The 4693-nt window shown below is 41.1% G+C and overlaps 1 pseudogene; it reads left to right on the top strand.

Moving 5' to 3' along the window:
* Window positions 1-3261: 3261 nt before the first annotated feature.
* Window positions 3262-4267, top strand: LOC113263556 (60S ribosomal protein L7-like 1; annotated as a pseudogene).
* Window positions 4268-4693: the final 426 nt, after the last annotated feature.

Here is a 4693-nt window from a genome sequence, read left to right as displayed (position 1 = left end):
CAGCTTTGCCTTCACAAATGGAAGACTTCTCTAGAATTTAGAGCCTTTCAACAAGGGAACAGGTTGCCTTCTGAGGTGGTTTGTCTCTTGAAATGTTCAGACAAGTATATATAGGAATATTGTAAAAGCAGTCCCTGTCAGCTACTTAACGCCTTAACTCCCTTCTGACCTCACCTGGCTTAATAAACTAGGCTGCTAAGGGTAACTTGAACACAGGTTTATTGTTGGGTTATGAAATACAGTGGCCTCAGAAAGTATTTGGATTCGTGATCGTTTTGCTCCTATCTGTGAGGTAGGTTGTTTCCAAAGATGGTCACACCAATCCATTCCATCCTGTATGCCCTTCTGCAAGGCAACTTTGCCAACAAAGAGATGAAGTCTCTTTCCTCTTTCCTTGAATCTGGACTGGCCCCGTGAGTTTCTCTGACCAATAGAATGCAGTGCAAACGACCCTGTGATGTCTTGGTCTTACAAGACCTTGCAGTTTCTGTTTCTGCCCTCTCGAGAGCCAACTGTTACATAGATAAGTTCAGGGTACCCTATTGGAGAGGCCACTTGGAAAGAGATGAGCCTAGATGGTAAGAGGTTGAACAGAGGAGAGCCGAAATGCCCAAGCTGCCAGCCAGCACCACTGGTAGACAGCATGGATTTTCCAAAATTATCTGCCCCAGCTGACCCTCCTGAAGCTAAGATGAGTTGTTCTCACCAACCCTTGCCCAAATTCCTGACTCACAGAACTGTAAGCAATAAAATGGACACTGATTTAAGTTACTAAATGCTAGGCTGGTTTATTACCCAGCAGTAACAACAGATATCCAAAACAGAATTGGTATCTGGAAGTGGGTTGCTGCTATAACAAAAACCTAAAGCCCCTATCATTGGTTTTGATACTGGGTGGCAAGAGAAAGTTCAGGGAGGAAACTGTTAGGTCAGCCTGGAATGACAGTGAGAAAACACCATTGGAGGTTCAAAAAAAAAAGAGCGAGCTATGTTATAGAGTGTAGAATTTTTTGGCCACACGATCGCCTGTGGGATCATGGAAGCTAGGAGATGCAGCTAATGAACTCACTGATGTGAGCAAAGGAGGGTGTCCCCTGTCCGGCTGATGTACAATTGCCTCGCTCCAGAACTGTTTGGTTTCATCCCTCTTTCTCACCTCCTAGGCCTCCAGTCAATGGCTCTGAATTTGCTGATGTGGATAAGGAGATTTCGAGGTAAAATATTGAAAGTACAACTGGCTTCTCTGAGCCGCATTGATAAAATACAGGAAGAGAGACATAAACTAAAGAGGAAACTGTTTAGCTTTTAGGCAGGATAAAGAAAAGATATAGAAAACCCAGGACAGACTCTAGGGCCAGCAAAACATTATCGAAGTGAGAAATGGCCTCCGAGTGAAGGTTAAATCAAGGGTTTGGCTAAAAATCCCTGGTTAAAGCCTCTGTAAGACTCAAGGCAGCATCTAATAGACCCTCCCATCTAGACACTTTCTAAGAATATTAAGGGCGTATTTCCCCACAACAGCCTTGCCTGTGACCCAAAGAGAAGCCCGTTTTAGAAAAAATTACGGATATAATTTTTTTGTTGTTGTTTGTTTGTTTTTGCTATGGTTTAATACCCAATAACATTCATAGGGAACCCAGAACATTTTTAAGATAAATACTTACTGAAGTACCATAAGCTTTAAGTAAAAGGTACAATTCAAAATGAGACAAATATCAAAATGAGACAATTCAAAATGAATAGAGCTCTCTAGGCCCCCATTTTTTTATGGGCAGGAAGCAGGTTGAGAGAACATCTTCTAATGAAAAGAAAAAATGAAAGGGTAGAGCCAAGATCACAGAGGATAAATTCCAGAGCTTTAAACAAATAATGACCGGGGAACCAACATTTGTTGCCCCCTGTAGATATGTGCCTGGCTGGACTTCAGAACTGCAAAGGACAAGTGACCACTATATGCCTCCTGTTCTTTTCCTTAGTTTGTATCACTCAGATGACAGGCGATCCTCATAAAATTGCCTGAGCCCCTTGCTGAGGGCGACACATTCTTCTCAATGTCTTTGAGGAGCACAAAGCCAGCCAATTCCCATTTGCGCTTATCATCTTTCGCAGCTGAATTGGTTCAGAAGAGGGATCCTCTCACTATCCCACACATGCTTTCCCTGTTACACCTTGCATCACATAAAACAGATTTCCTTTCCTCAAAAGCATTGTTCACACAAGGCATGTGTATATAAAGCAGATTCTAACAAAGATCTGAATTAACAGTTAGAGTGGAGGCATCTCGAATCTCCAGTCTTCCTCCTTAAAAAGTTCCTTGAACATATTTACCAGCTCTGGCTCTAGCCTTCTGCCAAACTACTTAGCCCTCTCTTCCCCTCTTTCTTCTTCTTTGTCCTCCACCCCCAAATCTCTGGCACTTCCTCTGGAGAACTCAGCTCTGGGACTCCATTTGAATATCCAAGGGCTCTGCTAAAGTGAAATTTCTTGAACCCTTCTGTCTCTTCCACTAGTGTATGTTAGAAGAAAAAAGCCATAGAGAGATTTCTTTCTTCGCTGATATGAATTATGCTGCCTTCCTCACAAAACAGAGGTAGTTATGGTTAATTTGGGCTCCGTATTTTCCCTTTCCCATTACTTTTAGATAGCACTAAGTAAAAACAATGGTTTAGTAAGAGTTTACATAATTCTATTTAAGGTTAAAGTAGAAATCACTAAGAACGATAAGATGCTGAGAATATGAAGTTTCATTCCACACGAAATTTAGTACTATTTTAAGCTTTTTAAGATTATGATTATAAAGAAAATAATATAATCTCAAATCAAGATAAATATCTGCTGTGAAGAACAAAAATAGGGTGGGATGAAGAGGCTGAGATTCTCCAAGGTTGCCACCCACAGGCATCAGATAATTGCTTCACTCCGGCCATTGATTTCAGTAGCTCAGAAGCTAAATAAATACCAAAGTGAAACTTTTTTTAAACCATTGGCTGGCATGCTTATTTTAATTGTACAATTTTAATTACAATATTTAAAGCTAGTTACAGCTGTATAATTTAGTGATATTTATTATTTTGACATATTTGTATATATGTATACAAAACGCATTGTGTCATATAGGGAAAGCTGTTGAAATATTGCCAAATTGGTTCTTAGTATTAAAAAACTAAGCACAAACTATAAAGGGGGAGGGTTAATGGATTGAACTACATGAAAATATAAAACTTCTACTCATCAAAATGCACAATTAAGAGCTTTGGAAACATGGCGGAGCAAGAGCAAAGAAAGATCCCTTTGGTTCCAGAAAATCTCCTGAAAAAGAGGAAGGCCCTTAAAGCCATTCAAGCAAAGCAGGTACTTTAGGACAAGAAGGAACAGAACAAAATAAAAGAGCTCAAGTTTAAGCGACTGGAATAGTTTCCACATGATTCCTGGCGGCAACAACGTGACAGGGTGTGCCTCAGACGTCTAGAAGTGAAACCTCATGGCTGAGAAGCGCCAGAAAAACATTCCTTGGCCTTTGTTGTTCACATTCAAAGCATTAATGGGTGCAGAGGACCAGGCTTTGCCTGAAGATTTTCAGTGGTGTCTTTGTCAGAGTGATCCCCAGACCATAAAAACGCTGCGTATATAAAAATGAACCTTATGTGACCTGGGGATTTCCAAATCTGAAGTCTACCCAGGAACTCATCTGGAAATGTGGACAAGCCAAGGTCAAGAATAAAACCATGCTGGGGTGCCTGGGTGGCTCAGTGGGTTAAGCTTCTGACTCTTGATCTCAGCTCAGGTCTTGATCTCAAGGTCCTGAGTTCAAGCCCTCTGTTGGGCTCCACGCTGAGCATGGAACCTACTAAAAAAATAAATGAAGAAAGAAAGAAAGAAAGAAAGAAAGAAAGAAAGAAAGAAAGAAAGAAAGAAAGAAAGAAAGAAAGAGGAGAAAGCCATCCCTTTATCAGAAAGAAAGAAAGAAAGAAAGAAAGAAAGAAAGAAAGAAAGAAAGAAAGAAAGAAAGGAGAAAGCCATCCCTTTATCAGACCACACAGTGATTGAGGAGAACCTAGGGAAGTATGGCACTATTTGCTTGGAAGAACTCATTCATGCAATTGCCTTTCCAGGGAAGAATTTCCAGGCAATCTCTGAGTTCTTACATCCTTTCCATCTCTCAGGAGCCCCTCCTGATGCCAAGAATAGAGCGGGCTTCCTCAAAGACGTGGGTTTACCTGGCTATTGAGGTGAATCCATCAATCAGCTCATTTGGCAGCTGAATTAAATCTAGAATATCTGAAAGCACGGCACATTGGAGGTATGTGTTTTATCTTTTGGAATTGTTATCAGTCCCTTCCAAGAAGATTATTTTCTACTCTGTTTTCAGAAACGAGAGGGAGGGGCCAAGGAAAAGATGAAGATGTTCCTGGCAGGCCCTTCTCATCATAGCCCAGTTCCAAGGACAAGTTAGAGTCGTTTTTCTATGTTGGCTGCCAATGCCAACTCTGAAGTTAGCAAAGGACTCATGTCGTGGAAGAGGGAGTCCTGCTATGTCACATCTTCTATCCGGGGGTTTAATGTTGGTGAACAAATACCCAAGCATGAATATAAGACAGCAGTGGACCAAGCTCAGGGACATATTGAACCTGGGGGTTCCTGGGGCCCTATTTTGGAAGGAACTTGAAATATAATTACAAAGAAGAGTACAAAA

This window comes from Ursus arctos, unplaced genomic scaffold (assembly GCF_023065955.2).
Source record: "Ursus arctos isolate Adak ecotype North America unplaced genomic scaffold, UrsArc2.0 scaffold_28, whole genome shotgun sequence".
Classification (NCBI taxonomy): Eukaryota; Metazoa; Chordata; class Mammalia; order Carnivora; family Ursidae; genus Ursus; species Ursus arctos.
Note: the sequence above shows the minus strand (reverse complement) of the source record. Positions and strands in the feature narration are given on the sequence as shown.